This window comes from Pituophis catenifer, unplaced genomic scaffold (genome assembly GCF_029215685.1).
Source record: "Pituophis catenifer annectens isolate HBS135680 unplaced genomic scaffold, rPitCat1.0.hap2 SCAF_4, whole genome shotgun sequence".
Lineage (NCBI taxonomy): Eukaryota > Metazoa > Chordata > Lepidosauria > Squamata > Colubridae > Pituophis > Pituophis catenifer.
The window spans coordinates 129,105,386-129,131,479 of record NW_027256884.1 but is presented as its reverse complement, the minus strand read 5'-3'; the positions used below and the strand labels follow the sequence as shown (position 1 = coordinate 129,131,479).

Below are 26,094 nucleotides of genomic sequence, written 5' to 3'. Positions count from 1 at the left end.
ATCACACATCCATGGGGATGCTGCAAAGGTCGTTCAGTGTGAAAAACCACCGTAAGTCGCTTTTTTCAGTGCTGTTATATCTTTGGTCACTAAACAAGCGGTTGTAAGTGGAGGACGAGCTGTAAATACCCCAGCTGGGCACAGGACCTGGGAATGAAGAGCATCCTGCAAGAAATCCTGTAAGAGCCTTGGTAGTACAGTGGTTTAATGCACCCTGTTATTAAGACCAGCTGCCTGCAATTTCTGCTGGTTCGAATCTCTCCAAGGCTCAAGGTTGACTCAGCCTTCCATCCTTTCTAAGGTAGGTAAATTGAGAACCCAGTTTGTGGGGGCAATAAGCTGACTTTGTATAAATATACAAAAGGATGAAGGCTATTGCTTAGCGCATTGTAAGCCGCCCTGAGTCTCCGGAGAAGAGCGGCATATAAATCAAATTTTAAAAAAAAATAATAATAAAATAAATCCATGCCAGGATGAGGTCATTTGATCGATTCTCCTGTGGGTTTTTTTTGATTTGCTTGCCAAACCCGAAGACGATGAATTGTGGATGACAAGCTTCAGAATTGATTTCAGCCTGGATAATGGGCAGTTTTAGATATTAACATGTAAAATGTCAGCACTAAAAAGCATCTCTCTCTCTCTCTCTCACTCTTTCTAGGCTCATATCCTTCTCTTCCTTTTATATGTTTTCATTTGTGGACTTTCGTGGAGATTATCAGAGGCTTTTTTTTTTAATGTTTAAAAGCATTTTTTCTTCGGAAGAGGTTGTAGAAAAAATACTTTAAAAATTTTTTAAAAAGTCTCTGATGATTGTGCGGCTCAGCTGGGCATGGTGGAGGGGGGGGGCCGCAGGGATTTTTGCTACCGGTTCTCCGAACCACCCGCCGCTATCGCTACCGGATCGGGCAATCCGGTCCGAACCGGGAGCATTTCACCCCTGCCATCACGGTTGTAAGTTGTGACCGTCAGGAAACAGGTCGGTCGTACGAATGACCTGATTTTACAGCGTATTTTTTTGTAGGGGGGCATCGGTTATTTCGTGGCTGAAGTGGCTGCCACGGTCGTTAAGCAAATCGGCGGGTCGCCACGGTCGTTAAGCAAATTGGTGGTTGCCACGGTCATTCAGCAAATAGGGCAGTTCGCTAAGAGAGCGGTTTTGGCCAAAAATTGGAAGTCAAGATGCTTCTGGACATCTTCTGGACTCAACTTTTTCTAGATAACAGCAGTCCTCAACTTACAACCGTTCATTCAGTGACCATTCGAAGTTACAAGGGCACTGAAAAAAGGGACCTGTGACCGTTTTTCACACTTACGACCATTTTCAGTATCCCTGTGGTCATGTGATCAAAATCCAGAACCCTTGGCAACCGACTCGTATTTATGACAGTTTCAGTGTCCCGGGGTCAGGCGATTCCCTTTTGTGACCTTCCGACAAACAAAGTCAATAGGGGAAGCCAAATTCGCTTAACGACCAAGTGATTCACTTAACAACGGCCATGATTTGCTTAAACAACACAAAAAAGGCAAAAATGCTCATTAAAGTCAACGGAGGAGCCAGATTCACTTAACAACCGTGTTGGTAACTTAACGACTGCCGTGATTCGCTTAACAACCTTGGCAAGAAAAGTGGTCAAACGGGACGAAATTCACTTTAACAGCTGCCTCGTTTAGTCACAGAATTTTGGGCTCCGTTTTTAGTCGTAAGGTGAGGACTACCCGTATTTGACAGATGGATTAAGCTTCCAAACTTTTGGCACACTTTTGTCTGTGTGACGAAACAGCGAGTAAGACATGTCCATCATAGTTAACGAATTACAGGTAGTTCTCCACTTACAACCGTCCGTTTAGTGACCTTTCGAAGTTGCAAGGGCACTGAAAAAAGTGACTTACGCCCGTTTTCCACCCTTACGTCCATTTTCCACATCCCCGCGGTTATGTGATCAAAACTCAAGACGCTAGGCAACCTGACTCAGTTTTATGACAGTGGCAGTGACCCCCTTTTTGCGACCTTCCGACGAGCAAAATCCATGGGGAAGCCAGATTCACTTAACAACCAACTTAACAGCTGCGGTGATTCGCTTAACAACTGTGACAAGAAAGGTCGTAAAGTGAGGCAAAATTGACTTAACAACCATCTGGCTTAGGAACAAAAAACGTTAGTCGCTCAATTTGTGGTCGTAAGACGAGGACTACCTGTAGTCCATCCCAATTGCTGGGGGGAAAAAATTACAGGGCCTGTCTCGACTTTTACATCTGGCTGGGGCCTTTCCAGAGGTCTGCAGCTGACAGTGCAGCTGTTTCCCCCCCCCCCTTCCCATTTTAGCCAAGGATCCCTCTGACTGGGCGTAATGGGAGGCAGAGGTCAATACTGGTGGAGAATATTAGTTGACGAAGCTCTTTGTGTTTTATGGTCTTCCTGTAAACCTTTTAGGGGGTAGGAATCTTTTGATCTCATTTTGCAGAGGGGGCCATCAATAATTAAATGGGGCCTATATTATAGGCAAGGAGCATTAAGGGACATTAATATGCTATCCTCTTATATTCGAATATCCTCTTAGAATGTCTCAGAACAGTGTTTCTCAACCTTGGAAGCTTGAAGATGGGTGGACTTCAACTCCCAGAATCCCCCAGCCAGCAGCGCTGGCTGGGGGATTCTGGGAGTTGAAGTCCACCCATCTTCAAGCTTCCAAGGTTGAGAAACACTGTCTTAGAATATCCTCTTGGCTATTATATCCAATCACTAGAATTATTAGAGGTTAGAAGATCGTCTTAAGATATTCTCAAAATACCTTAGAATATCCTCACGTAGAAGATCATCAGAGCTGGAAGGGACCTTGTCGGTCATCTAGTCCAACCCCGTGTTCGAGCGGGAGGCACTACACCCGTGATGGCGAACCTGTGGCACGCGTGCCACAGGTGGCACGTGGAGCCATATCGGTGGCCACGCGAGCGTTGCCCTAGCTCAGCTCCGGTGGGACTGGAAGTCGGGAAACCGGCTGTTTCCGGCCTCCGGAAGGCCTCCGGGGAAGTGGGGAAGGCTGTTTTCACCCTCCCCAGGCTCCTAGAAAGGCTCTGGAGCTTGGGGAGGGCGAAAAAAACGGGCCTACCGGGCCCACCATGCTATCATGTGCCAAAGGCGGGGGGAGTGTGGCAGGGGTGGGTTCTAAATTTTTTTACTACCAGTTCTGTGGGCGTGGCTTATTTTGTGGGTGTGGCTTGGAGGTCATGTGACTAGGTGGGCGTGGCTAGCTGGTCAGAGTCATTTCTGGAAGGTCCTCACACTTACGACCAGTCCTCGCACTTACGACCCAACTCATTTGTTTGCTTTTAACACTGATCAGCTGTAGGGCGGCCCTTTGAATCCCCGCGGCAAGAGTTTAAACAGTTTTTTTCCCTCTCGTCATCAGCTGGGACTCAGGAGGCAGCAATAGATTGGGGGTGGGACCAAATAAAAGGTAAGAATAACGTGGGTGGGAGGGCGGGAGGGGGGAGAACCGGTTCGGTGACATCATATCGTCACCGCTACCGGCTCGGCCGAACTGGACCGAACCGGGAGGAACCCACCACTGGAGTGTGTGGGGGGGGGGTCGCATGCGCATGCACGGGGGATGGGGCGCATTGAATTATGAGTGTGGGCACGTGCACACACGACCCTCCCTGTTCCCCCCCCCCCCAATTTTGGCACGTGACGGCAAAAAGGTTAGCCATCCCTGCACTGCACCATTTCAGACAAGTGGCTGTCCAGTCTCTGCTTAAAAAACCTCCAGTGATGGAGCACCCACCACTTCTGGTGGCAAGCAGTTCCGCTGGTGAATTCTTCTCACTGACAGGAAATTCCTGCTTGGTTCAACCTCTCAGACCATTGGAGGTTTTTAAGAAGAAATCGGACAGCCGTTTGTCTGAAATGGTGTAGGGTTTCCTGCTGGAGCAGCGGGTTGGGCTAGATGACCTCCAAGGTCCCTCGGCACTGGGAAAAAAAGTGACTTATGACCATTTTTCACACTTATGACCATTCTAGCATCCCCCCCCATGGTCACGTGATTTACATTCGGATGCTTGACAGCTGACTCTCATTTATGACGGTCGCTGCGTCCCCGGAGGTCACGTGATCCCTTTTTTTGTGACCTTCCGACAAGCCAAGTCAATGGGGAAGCCGGATTCACTTAACAACCGGGTTATTCGTTTAACAACTGCAGTGATTTTTTTTTCTTGATTTTTTTTTATTTTGATTTATATGCCGCCCTTCTCCGGAGACTCAGGGCGGCTTACAGTGCATTAAGCAATAGCCTTCATTCTTTTGTATATTTATACAAAGTCAGCTTATTGCCCCCCACAAACTGGGTCCTCAATTTACCTACCTTAGAAAGGATGGAAGGCTGAGTCAACCTTGAGCCTGGCGAGATTCGAACCTGAAGTAATTGCAGGCAGCTGGTCTTAATAACAGGGTGCTTTAGACCGCTGTACTACCAAGGCTCCTTGGTTTAACGTTCCACGGCAAGAAAAGTCATGAAATGGGGCAAAACTCACGTAACAAATTTCTTACTCAGCAACAATAAATTTGGGGCTCAGTTGTGGCCATTAAGGTGAGGATTGCCCATATAATAAAGTATTTAGTTGGTACAACTTTTGAAATGTTATTTAACAAGACTTGAAAAAACAAACAAGCATTTTTGCTTTCCCAAAAAAAGAGGTTGAATTAAAACTGTCTTGCGGGGATTTTCTTTGCCTCGGATGCTCCTGGTTTGCAGCTCTGAGTAATACAGAATGAGGTAGTCACCAAAAAAAAAAATAAAGGATTTTCTTCTTGAAATAGCTTTTAGGGAGAGGTTTTTCTATTCTTGGCAATTTTTGCAAGGGAGGACCAGACAGCTTCCGGTTTCCAAATTGCCCTCTGCAGTTTTTGTTTAGGACACAGAACTCCTGTGCAAAAACTCTGGACTTTTTGGACTCGGGGGAAAAAAATAACTGGACTGGGGGGAAAAAAAAACCCAAAACTCATCCCACTGTTTCCCATCATTTCCTGTTAAAAAGCTAGTCCGAAAAGTTATTTCCTATTATGCTTTATTGGATGGATGGCCACCTTTTTATGACCAGATTGTAAATTTATGGCATATTGTAATTCAGGAGTCTTCAAACTTGGCAGCTTTAAGACTTGTGGACTTCAACTCCCAGAATTCTCCAGCCAGCATTGCTGGTTGGAGAATTCTGGGAGTTGAAGTCCACAAGTCTTAAAGCTATGCAGGCTGGAGAATTCTGGGAGTTGAAGTCCACAAGTCTTAAAGCTACGATGGCTGGAGAATTCTGGGAGTTGAAGTCCACAAGTCTTAAAGCTACGGTGGCTGGAGAATTCTGGGAGTTGAAGTCCACAAGTCTTAAAGTTATGCTGGCTAGAGAATTCTGGGAGTTGAAGTCCAAGTCTTAAAGCTATGCAGGCTGGAGAATTCTGGGAGTTGAAGTCCACAAGTCTTAAAGCTATGCAGGCTGGAGAATTCTGGGAGTTGAAGTCCACAAGTCTTAAAGCTATGCAGGCTGGAGAATTCTGGGAGTTGAAGTCCACAAGTCTTAAAGCTACGATGGCTGGAGAATTCTGGGAGTTGAAGTCCACAAGTCTTAAAGTTATGCTGGCTAGAGAATTCTGGGAGTTGAAGTCCAAGTCTTAAAGCTATGCAGGCTGGAGAATTCTGGGAGTTGAAGTCCACAAGTCTTAAAGCTATGCAGGCTGGAGAATTCTGGGAGTTGAAGTCCACAAGTCTTAAAGCTACGATGGCTGGAGAATTCTGGGAGTTGAAGTCCACAAGTCTTAAAGCTATGCAGGCTGGAGAATTCTGGGAGTTGAAGTCCACAAGTCTTAAAGCTACGATGGCTGGAGAATTCTGGGAGTTGAAGTCCACAAGGCTTAAAGCTACGATGGCTGGAGAATTCTAGGGGTTGAAGTCCACAAGTCTTAAAGCTATGCAGGCTGGAGAATTCTGGGAGTTGAAGTCCTCAAGTCTTCAAGCTACGCTGGCTGGAGAATTCTGGGAGTTGAAGTTCACAACTCTTAAAGCTATGCAGGCTGGAGAATTCTGGGAGTTGAAGTCCACAAGTCTTAAAGCTACGATGGCTGGAGAATTCTGGGAGTTGAAGTCCACAAGGCTTAAAGCTACGATGGCTGGAGAATTCTAGGGGTTGAAGTCCACAAGTCTTAAAGCTATGCAGGCTGGAGAATTCTGGGAGTTGAAGTCCACAAGTCTTAAAGCTCCCAAGTTTGAAGACCTCTGTAAATTGTTTGGATTAAAAAAAAAATAATAATGTTTTTTCCCCCCCTTTTTTATGTAATTCTCTTGTGAGCTGCCCAGAGTCAATTAGAATCAGGTGGTGGCCTAAATAAATAAATAAATATTTTCCCCCAAATACCTTTTGTCCTTAAGTCTCATAGTAAGGATCATTTAAAAAAAAAGTTTATCTCTGCCGGACAAAGTTCTTTATTTTTATTTTTTATTTTTGGCCAGTTGGTGGTTCATCTACTTCCTTCCACATTTGAGGACAATACTTGCTGTAGGTAGTCCTCAGTTTACGACCATGCGAAGAGCTTCCATTTTTAAAATCGGGCATACTTCAAATTCTAGGCCCGTGATGGCAAACCTACGGCACCCGTGCCACAGGGCGCCATATTGATGGGTATGTGAGCTCAGCTCCGGCGCACATGTGTGTCCTGGCCAGCTGATTTTCAGGCCTTCTGGGCCCACTGGAAGTAGGCAAACAGGCCGTTTCTGGCCTCCGGAAGGTCTCCGGTAGGGTGGGGAAGGCCGTTTTTGCCCTCCCCATGCTCCTAGAAAGCCTCTGGAGCCTGGGGAGGGTAAAAAACAGCCCTACCGGGCCCACTGTGCCATCATGTGCCAAAAGCAGGGGGAACGCAAGGGGACGGGGCACATAGAATTATCGGTGTGGGCACACGCACTTTCAACCATCCCACGCTCCTCCCGCTTTTGGCACGCGATGGCAAAAACATTAGCCATCACTGTTATAGGCGATTTCAAGAAAGCACTGATGACACTACCTTGTCAGACTTCGATGCTATCTCAAAATAAATGAATTTCCAAACTGCCTATCTTTAAGGAAATCTTCTCTTTAATTGAGCACAACAACCGGATCATGACTCGATGCGGACAAGACTGACCTTTTGCCCCCCAATCCCTCCCTTTCCGATCCCCAATTATCTGCTTCTCATTGGCTATCTTCCAAGTCACTCCACTGACTTCTTGTCTCGTCATTTCACAGGAATGTCCCCCCCTCCCTTCATTTCCACGACAACCCAGCTTCAAAGGGATTTAGCAGGCAAAAGTTCAGGGCTTATCTCTCTCCTCTCTATGCCAGCGGTGAGACGCTGACAACCTAGTTTGATCATGAAACGTCTGCAAAAAACAACGAGTTCAGACAGTATCAAGGACCCCACAATCCTCTTCCTCTTTCTCCTCCCCCACCTCTCCTCAAGCCCCACTCCCTTGTAGCACTGATGATAATACCTAGTTGGGTAATGAGATATGCGCAAGAAAACAACCCAGCTCAGAGGGTACCAAGGACTCCACAGTCGTCGTCCTCCTCCTCGTCCTCCTCCTCCTACTACTACTACTACTAGTGCTACTCCACACCGCAAAACCCACTTCCTCGTAGCACTGATAGTATCTGCAAGAAAACGATCAGCTCAGGGCACCCAGGACCCCACGGTCCTCCTCCTCCTATTCCACTCTAGCAATCAACACCTAGATAAGCAGGGATTGACCCCAGACAAACAACCAAGCAGAAAACAATACCCTAATCAAGGATTTACTAAGGGAACAATCAGAGAAACCAACAACAAAAGGAATGCTCTAATCAAGGAACCATCAAAGAGAAAACCGCAGCTCCACCAATGCTGCCAGGGCAAGCTATTGTATATAAACAGGCAGCAAACCTCACATCCCCTAGCGCTGATGATGTTATCTAGTTGGGTGATGAAACATCTGCAAGCTCAAAGAGCAACCAAGGACCCCTCCGTTCAACCCCGAGCTACAAATATTCTCTTCCGCTTCCCTTCTCAAACCAAACCAAGGTTAAACCTTGGTGAGTTTTTTTTTTTTTAAATCAGCTCAGCTGATAAATTAGCTCCTCCCTAGCATACCTATTGAGGTGAAAGGAGCAGTCGGAGAAATGTTGAGCTGTGCGAGACACGTAAAAAATCAGAATTTACAAGGAGGGTGGTTAGGTATGCAGGTGACGATGAATGAGTTAGCTGCGAAGGAGCCCACAAAAAGCTTCTTGGCTGCAGGAGATTTAAATGCAACGTTTGGAAAGGAGCTGCATTTCCCAAACGGAAAGCATGCACAGAACGTCATTTGAAAGAAGGCCTGGGGTCTGGATCCAGGCCACAACTAATATTTCTACCCCTGTCACCTCTTTTCCAACTCTTGATTGGAGCGATGGAGGGACGAAAAGTGCAGACTATTAATATCCCCCTAAACGGCTCCATAAATTCCGTCAAAGCACGACAAAGGGAATCGAGATCCCTGAATGAAGGGTTCTGAATCGTTTAGCAAAAAGGTGATTTCCAACACATTTTATCCACTTTATTAGATGTGTTGGAGATGTAAAGTGGAACTTGGGACATATGCTCATATGTGGTGTAAATGTAATGGGGTTGAATTTTTTTGGTTTAGGATAGAAAATGAAATATTTGAAATGATTAAGAAGGGGGTCAAATTGAAATCGGAAACCATATTATTATTAATATTGAATGAAACAACATTAACAACTGGAGAAAGAGAATTGGTGAGGATTTTGGTTATAATGGGGAGAATTATAATTGCTAGATATTGGAAATCAAACGACTTAAAATTAGAAGAATGGTATAATGAAACATGGAAATTTGCATTAAATGATAAATTGACTTGTGATATTAAAATTAGAAGTGGTATATACAAAGAGAATGTTTTTTGGAACACCTGGCAACCATTTGTGGACTTTGCACTTGGGAGATTGGATGAATCGGCGCCAGTACCCTATCAAAGAGATTTTTGGAAGAACTGAAGACTTTAATTTCCTAAAACTTCCTTTCCGTTTGTATAGCACGCTGGGGGAAAAAAATTTTCTTTCTTTACTATTGATTTTTGTATTGTTTTTTTTTTCCTGTCACTTTTTAACAATAAAAATACAATAAAAATTAAAAAAAAAAAAAAGGTGATTTCCAGCTTCTTAGTCTGCACGTTACTGCAAAAATTTATTTATTTATTTATTGGTTCGATTTATATGCCGCCCTTCTCCGGAGACTCAGGGCGGCTTACAATGCGTTAAGCAATAGCCTTCGTACTTTTTGTATATACCTGCTTAGTAGGGCTTTCGGCCCCCCCTAAGCGGTGTCCTATTTTATACAAAGTCAGCTTATTGCCCCCACAATCCGGGTCCTCATTTTACCTACCTCGAAAGGATGGAAGTCTAAGACAACCTTGAGCCTGGCGAGATTTGAAATTGTTCTATCCACCTTCCTGAAACCATTTTTTCCCCCCTTGGATCTTCAGCGCTGCTCTGGACATTTTATATAGAAGGCTTGTCCTTCATGGAGACCAAATGTTTTTTTTGTTTTCTCTTAAGGAATAGAGGAGAAGAGAGGTAGTCCTCGAGTTACGACCACAATCGAGTCCAAAATACATGTTGCTAAGTGAAACATTTGTTAAGTGAGTTTTCCCCAGTTTACGACTTTCTCTTGCCACAGTGGTTAAGCGAATCATTGCATTTTGTTAAATTAGTAACCCGGTTGTTAAACGAAACCGGCTTCCCCATTGACCTTTGCTGATCAGAAGGTCAGGGAAAGGGAGATGACGTGACCTTGGCTCATTGCAACGGTCATAAATATGAGTCAGTTGCCAAGCATCTGAATTTCGATCACGTGTCCACAGGGACGCTGCAATGGTCGTAAATTTAATTTAATTTAATAATTTAATTTAATAATTTAATTTAATTTAATTTAATTTAATTTAATTTAATTTAATTTAATTTAATTTAATTTAATTTAATTTAATTTAATTTAATTTAATTTAATTTAATTTAATTTAATTTAATTAATTCAATTTATATGCCGCCCCTCTCCGAAGACTCAGGGCGGCTCACAATACATTTTAAAAAATCATTATAAAAAACATTTAAAAATTTTAAAAAAAATTAAACCGGTCATAAGTCTCTTTTTCTTCAGTGCCATTGTAACTTTGAACCATCGGTAAGTGAACTGTTGTAAATCGAGGACTATGAATAGAGTAAGAATTAGGATAGGATAGGATAGGATAGGATAGGATAGGATAGGATAGGATAGGATAGGATAGGATAGGAATGGAATGGAATGGAATGGAATGGAATGGAATGGAATGGAATGGAATGGAATGGAATAAACAAAATAGAAAATGGAATAGAGAATACAGTAGAAATAGAGTAAGAATAGAGATGAATGGAATGGAATGGAATGGAATAACACCGCTTAGGGGGGGCCGAAAGCCTTACTAAGCAGGTATATACAAAAGTATGAAGGCTATTGCTTAACGCATTGTAAGAAGCCCTGAGTCTCCGGAGAAGGGCGGCATATAAATCGAACCAATAAATGGATGGATGGATGGATGGGTGGGTGGATGGGTGGGATGGGATGGGATTTATTTATTTATTTGTTTGTTTGTTTGTTTGTTTGTTTGTTTGTTTGTTTCCATTTCTATACCGCCCTTCTCCAAACAGGACTCAGGGCGGTGAACAGCCAAAGTAAAAAACAGAACATACAAAATTTAAAAACAGTTTAAAATAATTAAATATTTTGGCCGTAAATTAAAACAACCCAATTTAAAATCAATTTAAAATTTAACTCAAGCCAGCCCAGCTAGTTGAAATAAATGGGTTTTCAGGGCCCAACGAAAAATCCGGAGGTCTGTTATTGTACGTATCTCTGGGGGGAGGTTGTTCCAGAGGGTGGGCGCCGCCACAGAGAAGGCTCTCCCCCTGGGGGTCGCCAGCCGACATTGTCTGGCGGACGGCACCCTGAGGAGGCCCACTCTGTGCGAGCGTATTGGGTGGTAGGAGGCTATTGGTGGCAGAAGGCGGTCTCGTAAGTACCCCGGCCCTAAGCCATGGAGCGCTTTAAAGGTGGTCACCAACACCTTGAAGCGCACCCGGAAGACCACCGGGAGCCAGTGCAGCTCGCACAGGAGAGGTGTCACATGGGAGCGCCTCGTCGCCCCCATAATCCCCCGCGCGGCTGCGTTCTGGACCAGCTGGAGCCTCCGGGTGCACCCCAGGGGAAGACCCATGTAGAGAGCGTTGCAGTAGTCCAGGCGGGAAGTGACGAGTGCCTGAGTGACTGTGCGTAGGGAGTCCCGATCTAGAAAGGGGCGCAACTGGCGTATCAGGCGAACCTGATAAAAAGCCCCCCTGGCCACGGGATGGGATGGGATGGGATGGAATGGAATTTTTTTCTCTGATGCATAAGTTCTGACTGTACATACAAGCAACAAGTGATAATCATAATCATAAAATCAAATCAGTATAAATCATAAGGCACAACAGTCAGTGATCGTGCTAAGACACTAAATAAAAACCATCAACACAAATCATAAGATAGAATAAGATAAGATAGAAACAAGCAAAGTGACAGCCATAAGACGCTAAATGAAGAACCGAGGCGCTAAAGGAAGAGCCGAGGTGGCACAGTGGTTAGAGTGCAGTACGGCAGCTACTTCAGCTGGCTGCTAGTTCAGCCGATCAGCGGATCAAATCTCACCAGGCTCAAGGTTGACTCAGCCTTCCATCCTTCCGAGGTGGGTAAAATGAGGACCCAGATTGTTGGGGGGCAATATGCTATTTAGTATACTGTTTTTGGTGTAAGCCGCCCAGAGTCCTCGGAGAGTGGGCGGCATAGAAATAATAATAATAAAATAATAATAATAATAATAATAATAATAATAATAATAATAATAATAATAATAATAATAATAATAATAATAATGAAGTAATAGGAAAGATGAGAAGGATAATAGCAATACAGCCCCCTCTAAACATGGTTTGGCATCCCAGGGCACAGGACAATGCTGTGGGCATTAGTTGTTCAGCAGAGCGATGCCATTGTGGGGGGGGGGGACCCCATCCTTGTGTCTAGTTATTTTGGCGTGCAATGCCCTACTGTAGCATCTTGAGAAAATTTCTACTTTTCTTTACAGAATAAACAAAAGAGGTTTTTTTTAATAAAAACACCAAGCAGATCATCTCAAAACCAGCTCTAAATGTCTATAGATTTTTACAAAAGGGGGCCTCGAAATACGTCGCCGCGCTCACTCGTCACAACCGCGGTCTCCTGCATCGCCTCCCCATCCAGCGATAACGTTAACGAAGTCCCTCTTCCTTTTGAAAAGACCATATGCCGGACCGTAGAGTTTGACAAAAACACTGGACTCTTTTTTTTTTTTTTTTTTTAACTTTTTGGAAACCCTTAGTTTGTTTTTCCACTTGCGACGATTTTATGCATTCTCTCGGGAAGAGTCCGTTAATTTGCATAATCGCCTTTTAATAGTATGGCGGGAGGAATTCGGATGCCAACACGCCGGGTTGATGGGGACCACCTGTCCAGGCTGAATGAAGCCGCGTCTTTATCTCTTGTCTTCACACTCGATTAAAATATTATAAAACCCGTCGTTCAAAGAAACGGGTCGCCGTTTTGTTTTTTTTATTAAGCCCTCCTTTGAAAACGACCGGGGGGGGGGAATGTGCCCCAGTCAGCAATATCTGGCCATCTCCCCCCCTTCCTCTCCCCTCCCCAACATAACTTAATAAAACTGCTTTGTGAAGCTCATGAATATTCATGATGATAAGGAGTTGCCGACGAATCCTCTCTAAACTCCAACGCAATTTTTGTTGGCGGATGTAGAAAAATGGCCACTAAAGACGCCACCTTAGGTGAACGGAGTTATTCTTTAAAGGAGAGAAATATGTACAGCGGAAATTCTGGCAAAGGATGGTCTGTATTTGCAATTTGGCACAGGGATATCGGGTATATAGGGATATCAAGGTTACGACCACCGCAGAGCGCCAAATTTCTGTTGCTAAGCGAGGCTGTCGTTAAGAGAGTCTCCCCTCCCCCCCACCGAGATAGGTGATTTAAGATTAAGTATTGTTAATAGTGAGGATTTAGGGTAAGAATTGTGAAATGTATTATGAGGTATTAATTGAATTAAGATTTAAGGGGGGTTAATAGAAAGGTAAATGATTTTTTTTTTTTTAAAAAAAAATTGATTTATATGCCGCCCTTCTCCGGAGACTCAGGGTGGCTTACAATGCGCTAAGCAATAGCCTTCATTCTTTTGTATATTTATACAAAGTCAGCTTATTGCCCTCACAATCTGGGTCCTCATTTTACCTACCTTAGAAAGGATGGAAGGCTGAGTCAACCTTGAGCCTGGTGAGATTCGAACTCGCAGTAATTGCAGGCAGCTGATGTTAATAACAGTGCTTTTAGTCTGCTGAGCCACCAGGCCCTTTTTGATTAAGTAAACCTGAGTAAATTTTTTTTAAGATGGTATTAGTCGAGATAGGTGGTTTAAGATTAAGAAATAAGCGTTGTGGCAAAGTAGAATATATAAAATCTTGTTAAAGAGGGGGGAAAAAATTGTATAAATTGATGACCGGATCAGGGCTCTGTTCCAAAAAGATGTAATTTGTGTGTTGAGAAAAATAAAAATAAAAAAACTTTTTGCGAAAGAAAGAAGAGAGAGAGAGAGTTTCCCCCCAATCTTTCTTGCCACAATTGTTAAGCGAATCCCTGCAGTTAAGTTACTAACATTTGCTGTACATTTTTATGACCTTTCTTGCCACGGTTGTTAAGTGAATCGCTGCAGTTGTTAAATCAGTCACATGGTTGTTAAGCGAATCTGGCTTCCCTCATCAACTTCGCTTGTCGGAAAGTCGCAAAAGGGGAATCGTGTGACTCCCCGGGAAACTGCGACCGTCATAAATATGAGCCAGTTGCCGCGTGTGCGGATTTTGAACACGCGACTGTCCTGCAGTCATATAGTTTACTCTGGTTTTTGGTGAAAACTGGCATGTCTGCTTTTCGGCAAAACCCACACCCATTGCAAATCATTGTTTTGCTTAACGACCACTCTGTTTTCTGAGCAACTTGGCTCCGTTACAGTCGTAAATCGAGGACGGAGGTTCCTATACAGCACAAAAGCAACCCAGACAGAACGACAGCTAGTCTTTGACTTACGACCGCGATTCAGCCCAAAACTTCCATTGCTAAGCAAGGCAGTTGTTAAGTTGAGCTGCGTGCCTCATTTTACGACCTCTCTTTGCCATGGTTGTTAAGTGAATCATTGCAGTTGTTAAGTTAGTCACACGGTTGTTAAGTGAATCTGGCCTCCCCATTAACTTTGTTTACCGGAAGGTCACAAAAGAGGATCACGTGACCCCAGAACACTGAAACTGTCATAAATATGAATCAATATAAATCTAAATATACAAAAGTATGAAGGCTATTGCTTAACGCATTGTAAGCCTCCTTGAGTCTCCGGAGAAGGGCGGCTTATAAATCAAATTTTAAAAAATAAATAAATTGCCAAGCGGCAATTTCTGATCATGTGATTCTAGGAACGCTGCATGGTCGTAAGGGTGAAAAAAAGTTCCTAAGTCCCTTTTTTTCAGTGCCGTTGAAACTTCCGACGGTCACTAAACGAACAGTTGTAAGTCAAGGACTACTTATACACCTGGTTATTGTAGCTGCTCCGGCTAGCGAGTGGAAACAAGCCAAAGAGATTCTAATTTAAAAGACAGCTGTTCGTTTTTTTGCAGTGAGTGCAGTGATTCAGTTGCTTGGGAAGAGCAATTAAAAATATAGATAATTTATGCTTTTTTTTTCCCCCTTTTGTTTTTTTTTAACCTACTGAGATTGCATGGGCACGTTTTGGGGGAAACCAGGGTGCAAAAACCTCTGAAAACAGAGGATCGGGGCGCCTCCTTCTCAGGTATGCCGAAAAATAATTAGACGTCTGAACCTTCCTTAAGATTAGATTTAATTCGCGAGCCGGTCCTGATGTTATCGGCGGGATTTTCTCACACACGATTCACCCTTTGCCAGAAGAAATTGTGCCCCCAGGCGCAGGGGAATTGCAGCATCCTCAGCCAAGCCCTGCCAGCTTAGGTTTTATTTGATTTATATACCGCCCTACTCCCGAAGGACTCAGGGCGGTGAACAGCCACAAGATAAAAACACATAAATACAAAATTTAAAAGCAAAATAAAACCGAATTAAACAATTTGGCCCAAGACGGATTTAAAACACCCCAAAAATTAAGAACAGGTTTAAAATTTACATTTTAAAAGGGAAAAAGGGAAAAGTTAGGCCAGGCCAGCCTGGTGAAATAAAAAAGTCTTGAGAGCGCGGCAGAAGGTGCGCAGATCCGGGATCCTCCGTATCTCCGGGGGGAGCTCGTTCCAGATGGCGGGTGCCCCCACAGAGAAGGCTCTCCCCCTGGGGGCCGCCAGTCGGCATTGTTTGGCCGACGGCACCCGGAGGAGCCCCTCTCTATGGGAGCGTACCAGCTGGTGGGAGGCCGTTTGCGCCAGCAGGCGGTCCCATAAATAACCAGGTCCAATGCCATGGAGCGCTCTAAAGGTGGTAACCAAAACCTTGAATCGCACCCGGAAGACCACCGGGAGCCAGTGCAGCTCGCACAGGAGAGGTGTTACATGGGAACGCCATGTCGCTCCCATAGCCACCCACGCGGCCGCACTCTGCGCCAGTTGGAGCCTCCGGGTGCTCCTCAAGGGGAGCCCCATGTAGAGAGCTTAAATGGGTGATTTCTTTCTTTAGCTGGCACCTGGTTTTATGAATGAAGGCTGCTCTCCATGGTGGTTATTAAAATGTGGCCAGGAATGTTTGCCGTTGTCAGGGCAGGGGTGGGCAACTAGGCGACCTAGATAACCTGTGGATTTCAACTTCGGTTGTTAAGTGAATCATGCGGTTGTTAAATGAATCTGGCTTTCCCCCATCGGCTTCGGTGGTCCGAAGCGGGCTGGGAAGGTTACAAATCGTGATCACGTGACCCCAGGTTAACACAAAAGTCATAAATACACAACCAGGGCCCATTGCGATCACGTGACCGCGGGAAGGCCGCAACGGTCATAAGTGTGAAAAACGGTCGCAAGTCACTTTTTCAGTGCTGCTGTGACTTCGAAGGTCACTCAAGGGATGGTTGAGGTGTTTACCTTTTTAGCAAAGTCACTTTTAAAAAAAAAAATCAATGCTTCCCATCTCATATTTAAACCCTCACTTCAGGTAGTCCTCGTACACTGGCCATAGTTAAGCGAAGCGGTCGCTAAGTGAGATCACAACGGCGCTCACAATCTCAGCTCAGCTTTCCTGCAAAGGTCGCAGATGTGAGGATTGGTCAGAAAATTACTTTTTCATCATCGTTGTAACTGTGAATGGTCGCTACGCGGCCGTCGCTAAACGAGAACTTATTTGTACAGTGAAGTGTCAGTGCTTTGGAGGAATTGATTTAATAAGGCAAGAGGTTCGGTACATATTTATTGAGAGTAAATACGTATATAGAGGTGGTCCTCGACTTAACGACCACAATTGAGCCCAACATTTCTGTTGCTAAGTGAGACAGTTGTTAATTGAGTTTTGCTCCATTTTACGACTCTGCTTGCCAAAGTTGTTAAGTGAACCACTGCAGTTGTTAACTGAGTAACAGTTGCTAAGTGAATCTGGCTTGTCAGAAGGTCGCAAAAGGCGTTGATCTGAACCCGGGACGCCGCAACAGTCATAAATACGAGTCAGTTGCCAAGCGTCTGCATTTTGGTCACGTTACCACAAGATCATGTAACAGTTTGAAAGTTTGTAAAATGGTCATAAGTCACTTTTGCCTTCGTAACTTCGAATGGTCACTAAATGAACTGTTGTAAGTTCGAGGACTGCCTGTGTCGAGAGGTTAAGCTCGGAATGCACGCAGTGGAGAACGTAATAAAACGAAGAATTTCAATGCAAGAGTTACGCTACAGACCCAACTCCTTGTAGTGAGCATAGTAATATCACACTTCCTTTCCGTATCGCTGATTTTCGTGCGAATTAGTAGGGGGAAAAAAATAGATCTTACGATCCGCTTGGCAGGCGAATAAAATTAGAAGCCGTTTTATTTTATTTATTTATTTATTTTTTACTTTACACTTCACAAAATACACCGCTGACTTTGCAACTCGGGGGAAAATTCAGACAGATTTTTTTTCCCCCCTTCCTCTTTCCCGTACAAGTGTTAGTCACACCTAGCGATTTCTCTCTATATCGCGAAGTGTTAAAAATCATTACCTTTCCGAACAGCAAAAAAAACAAAAAAAACCCAAGATAAGAATTTTTTTCCCCTTGCCTTGAGAAAGTTTTGAGTTGCATTGCTTGGAACTCTTTTTTTTTCTCTCTCTCTCTCTCTCTAAAGAAACATTTTTAAAGCTCAACTTTTTTGCTTTCCACTGACATAGTTGAAATATTTTAAGTTACGGCTGTTTTATTTTTAAACATCCCACTAAGCAGGGGCAAGCTTAAGCCTCCAAGTCTGTATTTTTATTTTTATTTTTATTTTGTTTGTTTGTTTGCTTGTTTCTACAAAATTCAGAAATGTTTGGGGAGGAAGGGTTATTAGATCGGGAGAAACAGGCTCAGGCTCAACCCATCCAAGACCGACGTCCCGATATAGTCAGTTGGCGGCATCGCTGACTATTGGGGGCGAATCATTGGCCCCCACGGAGAGGGCTCGCAACTTGGGTGTCCTCCTGGATTCACGGCTGTCTTTAGAAGAGCACTTGACGGCCGTGACCGGGAGGATTTTTCATCAGGTCCGCCTGATTCGCCAGTTGCGTCCCTTTCTGAATCGGGACTCTTTACGCATGGTCACTCATGCCCTCGTCACCTCCCGCCTCGACTACTGCAACGCTCTCTACATGGGGCTCCCCTTGAGGAGCACCCGGAGGCTCCAACTGGCGCAGAGTGCAGCTGCGCGGGTGGTTATGGGAGCGACGTGGCGTTCCCATGTAACACCTCTCCTGCGCGAGCTGCACTGGCTCCCGGTGGTCTTCCGGGTGCGCTTCAAGGTTTTGGTTACCACCTTTAGAGCGCTCCATGATTTAGGACCTAGTTATTTACGAGACTGCCTGCTACCACCAATAGCCTCCCACCAGCCGGTACGCTCCCATAGAGAGGGGCTCCTCCGGGTGCCGTCGGCCAAACAATGCCGACTGGCAGCCCCCAGGGGGAGAGCCTTCTCTGTGGGGGCACCTACTATCTGGAACGATCTCCCCCCGGAGATACGGAGGAGCCCGGATCTACGCACCTTCCGCCGCGCTCTCAAGACCTTTTTATTCCATCAGGCTGGCCTGGCCTAATTTTTCCCTTTTTTCCTTTTTAAAACGCAAATTTTAATTCGTTTTTAATTTATTGGGGTGTTTTAAATCTGTCTTGGGCCAAATTGTTTAATTCGGTTTTATTCTGTTTTTAAATTTTGTATTTATGTGTTTTTATCTTGTGGCTGTTCACCCCCGTGAGTCCTTCGGGAGTAGGGCGGTATATAAATCAAATAAACTAAACTAACTAACTAACTATTAACTGGCAATGGGAGATGCCTTCCTAATGACCCCTTCATCTTTGTTTTTTGCTAAAAGAAACCAGATTACAGGAAACGAAAGCGAAAGGGGTGGTGTCATTATTTATATTTAAAACGACAGAAGTGAGTATACCTTGCCTAGAAAAACATACCACTGTAAAAGTCCCAAAGATGTGTGCCAAAATTGATTCTTCTTTTTTTTTAAAAAAGAAAAAAGAAAAACCACCTAAATTTGAAACACGACTATTTTTTGAAAGAGTTATGTTGTTGGCCGGGGAGAGAGCCTTTATCAACCGAACGGCACCTCCTGTTTTAAAAAGAAATGTTGAATTAGTGAAGTAATTGAGCCTGCCTGTGGTTTGAGATTAGAAAAAGACGCCGGCACAAATGTAAATTGGATTGAGTTCAATTTGAAAGGATGCCCAGTTCACTCGAGATATAAAAGCAGTTTTTTTGGGTTTTTGGGTTATTTCTCCCTAATGTGATAAAAAAAAAATTCTTTCTTTTGGCGTATCAAAAACAGGTAGTCCCCAAACTCACAACCACAACTGAGACCGGAATTTCCGTCGCTAAGCAAGGCAGTCGTAAAGAAAGTTGCGCCCAATGTTACGACCTTTTCTGCCAAGTTTTGTTGAACGACCCCTGCAGTTGTTAAGTGAATCATGTGGTCATTAACCAAATCCATTTTATCCTATTAAGTTTGCTTGTCGGGCGTTCGCAAAGGGGGAATCATGTGACCTCGAGATCCTGCAACTGTTAATATCGACTGATTGCCGAGCACCCAAATTTTGATCTCATATCCGTGGGGGGGAAGTCCTAAATCCGAGGACCTGGTTGTAAGTCACTTTTTTTCCCCAAGACTGTTGTAACTTCGAAAACTTGTGAAACGATGGTTGTAAATCGAGGAAAAATGTTTGATGTTTAGTAGTGACCTCAATTCGCATTGTGGACATTGTATATAGTAAAAAGAAACTGGGTTTTTTAAGCTATAGGTAGTCCTCGACTTAGGGCCACAATTTACGAGCCCAACACTTACGTTGCTAAGCGAGAAATCGGTTAAGCGAGTTTTCTCCCGCTTTGCGACTCTTCTCGCCACAGTGGTTAAGCCAATCACCACAGTGGTTAAATTACTAACACGGTGGTTAAGTGAATCTGGTTTCTCCATTGACTTCGTTTGTCGGAAGGTCGCAAAAGGGGGATCGCGTGACCCCGGGACACTGCGACCATCATAAACATGAATCAGTTGGCAAGCGTGCAGATGTAAATCACATGACCCTGGGGATACCGCAATGGTCGTAAGTGTGAAAAACTGTCCTAAATCGCTTTTTTCGGCACCCTTGTAACTGCGAACGGTCACTCAAGGAACTGTTGTGAGTCTAGGACAGTGACGGCTAACCTTTTTACCATTGCGTGCCAAAAGCGGGGGGAGCGCGGAAGGGGTCATGCGCGCATGTGCCCTTATCCATAATTCTATGCGCCCCATTCCCTGTGCTCCCCCCGCTTTTGGCACATGATGGCACAGTGACCCACAGTGGGTTTTTCACTCTCCGCAGGCTCCAGAGCCTTTTTAGGAGCCTGGGGAGGGTGAAAACGGCCTTCCCCACCCCTCCGAAGGCCGGAAATGGCCCGATTGCCGACTGGTGGGCCCAGAAGCTGGAGCTGAGCTCGCGTGCCCACCGATATGGCTCTGCGTGCCAACCTGTGGCACACGTGCCACAGGTTCGCCATCACGGGTCAAGGACTAGCTGTATATCCAGCAGTGGGATTCAGCTGGTTCAGGCCGGTTTGGGCGAACCGGTTGTTAAATTGATGGCTGGTCCCACCTCACTCCATTTTGGCTCCCAGGTAAGTACAGGAAGGCCTGCTAGGCCCGAAACAGGGAACGGCGGGTGCCCTCCCCCACGGCCAATTTTTGTTCCCAGGGGGGGGTGCAGGAGGCCAAGTGCTGCCTGTCAGCCCCCTAGCCACGCCCACCCTGGCCACGCCCACCCAGCTAGTCATTAGGGCAGAGAACCGGTTGTTAAATTTGAATCCCACCGCTGCGTATATCCTTTTACTGTTCTCCCGTTATTTTATTCCTCTGCGGTTGCCTTAGCAACTAGACTACAAATCATTATCTTTCCCCCCCTAAATAAAAGGGGAGGCATAAAAGAAGCAAATTTGCTTAATTAAAAGGTGTTTGGGGAGAAGAAAGAAATAGGCTTGCCGTTGGAGAGTCGCGTTAAAAACTACGGTTGCAAAAAAAAACAAAAAAAAACCCCACAATTATAATCAGGAGTTTTGTGGCACCTTTTCTCCCAGGAAGGCATTTTATTAGACGTTCACGAAACGGCAGCGCTAATAAAGCCTTTTAATAAAAAATTGTCAGTTTGAAAAGATACCACCGGGCTCGTCCAGGGTTTTTTGAGTAATGTCCCGTGATTTTGGTAGAACCGGATCTCAAATACGAAAATAACTTGGGAATGATGACGCCTTTTGTGGTCAACTCACTTATCTTGCCACATATCTGATAATAGCGGCAGCCCTTAAGACTTATATACCGCTTCACAGTGCTTTTACAGCCCTCTCTAAGCAGTTCACAGAGTCAGCCTCTTGCCCCCAACAGTCTGGGTTCTCATTTTACCCACCTCAGAAGGATGGAAAGGCTGAGTCAACCTTGAACCTGGTGAGATTCGAACTGCTGAACTGCAGCTCTCAGTCAGCTGAAGTAGCCTGCAGTACTGCACTCTAACCACTGCACCACCTCGGCTCTTTAGGGTGTTGTGGGGTAAGGAGGGTGTTCTGATCCAGCTCCCTAAACACGACAAACCCCTCTGAAGCGAACTCAAAAGATTCCTTTATTAGGAGCGCCAGCACCCCTGACAAAAAAGTTTCTCTCTCACCGCAGGCTAACAAGTCCATCCAGCAGGGAGATGAATAGTTGTCTGCCACATTTACTCGTCTCCGGCCCCTGCCTTTGATCCCCAGAGCTCGGGTGGGGCTTCACTAGCAGCGGTGGCTCTTCCGTCCCGAGGACCGGCCCATAGATTTCCGCTGCTCTCCTCTCCTCTGCCTTCTGTGCATCCGCATATCAGGCACAGGACCCAGCTGTTCCTCCTCCTCCTCATCAGCCCTTCTCCAGACCTGGGGGCTGATGACCCTCCATCTGACGGCTGACAGACGGCCCAGGCTCTGCCTCTATTTCCCTCTCTCTGCCAGCTCCATTCCCTCTTCCCCCTCGGAGCTCTCAGGTTGCCCTGATGCTGATCCTGATTCCCACGCCCCCTCCTCTTCCTCCTCTGATTCGGCTGCTGGAGGGGCCGGTGCCCGACAGGCCACAACAGAGGGCTTGTGGCAGAGCTAAATGGTTGTCTTTCTTCCCCCCTCCCAATCACCAGGAGATAGTGAATTCTAGTGCCACCATAGGCATGAATGCTGGCTGGGAGACTTTGGGCCAATCACCAGGAGATAGTGAATTCTAGTGCCACCTTAGCTATGAAAGTCACTAGGAGACTTTGGGCCAATCACCAGGAGATGGTGAGTTCTAGTGCCACCATAGGCATGAATGCTGGCTGGGAGACTTTGGGCCAATCACCAGGAGATAGTGAATTCTAGTGCCACCTTAGCTATGAAAGTCACTAGGAGACTTTGGGCCAATCACCAGGAGATGGTGAGTTCTAGTGCCACCATAGGCATGAATGCTGGCTGGGAGACTTTGGGCCAATCACCAGGAGATAGTGAATTCTAGTGCCACCTTAGCTATGAAAGTCACTAGGAGACTTTGGGCCAATCACCAGGAGATGGTGAGTTCTAGTCCCACCATAGGCATGAACGCTGGCTGGGAGACTTTGGGTCAATCACCAGGAGATAGTGAATTCTAGTCCTATTCTAGTCCTGCCTTAGGCATGAAAGCCAGCTGGGTGACTTTGGGCCAATCACTAGGAGATGGTGAGTTCTAGTCCCTCCTTAGGGATAAAAGTCAGCTGGGTGAATGTGGTCCAATCACCAGGAGACGGAGAGTTCTAGTACCCCCTTAGTCATGAAAGCCAACTGGATGACTTTGGGCCGCCCAATCCCCCTCTCTCTCTCTCTCCCTCATCCCAACCCACCTCACAGGGTTGTTGTTTGTGGGGAAAATAGGAAGAAGAAGGAGCCTTACCTATTTCCATCAACTTGAGTTGTTTATAAAAAAAATCATAAAGTGTTAGGTATAAAAGTAGCATTATACCAGGGGTGAAATGCTCCCGGTTCGGACCGGATCGCCCGATCCGGTAGCGATGGAGGCGGGTGGTTCGGAGACCCGGTAGCAAAAATCCCTGCCCCCCCCCCATTGCCCAGCTGAGCTGCGCAATCATCAGAAGCTTTTTATTTTATTTTTAAAAACATTTTTTCTACAACCTCTTCCGCCGAAGAGGTTGTAGAAAAAATGGTTTTAAAAGTAAAAAAAATAAATAATAATAATAATAAAAAAGTTGGCCACACCCACCCAGTCACATCACCCACCCACCCCACCAAGCCACGCCCACAGAACCAGTAGTAACAAATTTTACATTTCACCACTGCATTATACGGTAATAACTGCATGCACAATAACAGGCGCTCAAGTCACATGTTAGATCTTCATCATTATTATGGCATAAACCGGTTCGGCCTCATTTAACACGGACATTTAAGAAGCAGAAAAATTCATTCCACCAGCCTCATTTTGACGGAGGAGCTATTTGGCATTCTTGCCGAGAAGGATATCCTGCTAAGAAAAATCTTTTGTTTTGCAATAACATGATTAAATCTGAAAGATCTCCAGTGCTTTGTTACAAACTTCAAAGAGGTTTCCCCCCAAAGGGAAATTCAGGGTCAAATGTATCAAATTTATAATATAGTTGACAGAATAGTTCTTGTCCAAGCCTTATTCATGTTTTCCCTTTGTCCAGAGGGGCATATTTTCTTCAAACTGTTCACACATGGTCTGGAAATCTCTCCTTAATTTTTTTGGGGGGGCCCTCTCCCTTTTTTCACATACTGGCAGTCCTCGACCTATGACCCGCAATCGAGCCCAACATTTCCGCTGCTAAGCGAGATAGTTGTTAAGCGAGTTTTGCCCCGTTTGTTACGACCTTTCTTGTTACGGTTGTTAAGTGAATCCCTGGGCGTTGTTAAATTAGTAAGACTATTAGTAAGGTTGTTAATTGAATCCAGCTTCCCCGTTGACTTTGCTTGTCAGAAGGTTGCAAAAGGGATCACGTGACACACACACACACACACCCCATGGACATTGCAACCGTCATAAAGACCAGTGCCTGCAAAAATATATGAGTAGATCAGTGCCTGCAAAAATACATGAGTAGATCAGTGCCTGCAAAAATACATGAGTAGATCAGTGCCTGCAAAAATAAATGGGTAGATCGGTAGTTAAAAGCCTGGTAGACCAGTACCTCTACTAAACCCTATTGTAATTTTGAAGGATCCCTAAATGAACTGTTGTAAGTCAAGGACTACCTATATTAGATCATCTTTGGAGTTCCACTCATTGAATTCTCTACTGTACTCTACTCTATATTTTCTATTTTCCATTCCATTCTATTATATTCTCTATTTTCTATTTTTATTCCATTCTATTCTTTATTTCCATCCCATCCCATCCCATTATATTCTCCATTTTCTATTTAGCAATAGCCCTTAGACTTATATACCGCTTCACAGTGCTTTCCAGCCCGCTCTAAGCGGTTTACAGAGTCAGCATTTTGCCCCTAACAATCTAGGTCCTCATTTTACCCACCTTGGAAGGACAGAAGGATGAGTCAACCTTGAGCCTGGTGAGATTCGAACTGCTAAATTGCAGGCAGCCGGCAGTCAGCAGAAGTAGCCTGCAGTGCTGCGCTCTAACCATTGCGCCACCGCGACTCATTTCCATTCCACTCCACTCCACTCCATTCCATTCTATATTTTCTATTTTCCATTCCATTCCACTATATTCTCTATTTTCTATTTCCATTCTATTCCATCCCATTATATCATCTATTTCCATTCCACTCCACTCCATTCCACACCGTTCCTTTCCATTTTCCATTTTGAATTCCATTCCATATTTTCTATTTTCCATTCCATTTCCAGATAGCTCTTGTGTTCCAATACAGCAAGCTTTTTTCTCAAGCTTGGAAGTTTTTAAAACAGGTGGACTTCAACTCCCAGAATTCCCTAGTCAGTTCTGCCTAAGTGCTCCCTGGTGATCCTATTCGGGGGTGACCTTTTCCGTATTCTGCATAGGGAGAATTGAAATTGATGAGACGGAGGCAGCTCCGAAGATTGAGCTTTTGGCAGCCTGAATTCCCAGCAGAGCAAGACCTGTTTTCTCAACAAGTAAAAAAACTAAAAGAATAAAAATAAAAACTAAAAATACTGCAATCCTGGGCATTATTTTCCTTGGAACACATTTATTTTATTTTATTTTATTTTATTTTATTTTATTTTATTTTATTTTATTTTATTTTATTTTATTTTATTTTATTTTATTATTTATTTTATTTTATTTTATTTATTTCATTTTATTTTATTATTTTATTATTTTATTTATTTTATTTTATTATTTTATTTTATTTTATTCCATTTTATTATTTTATTTTATTTTATTCCATTTTATTATTTTATTTTATTTTATTTTTTGTATTTTATTTTATTTTATTTTTTGTATTTTATTTTATTCCATTTTATTATTTTATTTTATTTTATTTTATTATTTTATTTTATTTTATTTATTTTATTTATTTTATTTTATTATTTTTTGTATTTTATTTTATTATTTTATTTTATTTATTTTATTATTTTATTTTATTTTATTTTATTCCATTTTATTATTTTATTTTATTTTATTTTATTATTTATTTTATTTTATTTCATTTTATTTTATTCCATTTTATTATTTTATTTTATTTTATTTTTTGTATTTTATTTTATTTTATTATTATTTTATTTTATTTTATTTTATTTTATTTATTTTTATTTATTTATTTAAGTTTGTTTTGTTTTGTTTTGTTATGTTTTCCAGCAGAAAAAGTCCTCCAGATTTTTCCACGGCTCCTATGTGTAAATAATAACGATGGAATCAGGAATGAGTATATTCCCTTATCATCAGGATCCAGGCAGAAAGAAGTGGCATTTTAGTAACTGAATCGATCGATAGGCTGCCTTTGTGTTTGAGAGACACTCACGAGGGATCAAGAGATGCTTTTTTTTCAGAGAAGAGATGCATCGATTGTCTTTGTTGGCAGGAATAAATGATATCACAGATGAAATAGAGCCGATTTCCCCCACCCCCTTACATCCTTTTATTGTCTTACTAGAAGTGGAAGATTAAAAAAAAGAAAAAAACACGAATTCTTCATAAAAGGCCTACAACAGTTTATCTTATCTAATTTTTTAAGTGTTTTTAAGTGTTTGGTTTATTGTTTTTAATTAACAGGGCCAAATTTATATATGTATATTTTAACTG

General features: G+C 43.8%; 1 protein-coding gene across 1 annotated transcript in view; it reads left to right on the top strand.

Moving 5' to 3' along the window:
• The window catches only part of FCHSD2 (FCH and double SH3 domains 2), a 185,105-nt gene that overhangs the window by 62,035 nt on the left and 96,976 nt on the right, over window positions 1-26,094 (top strand).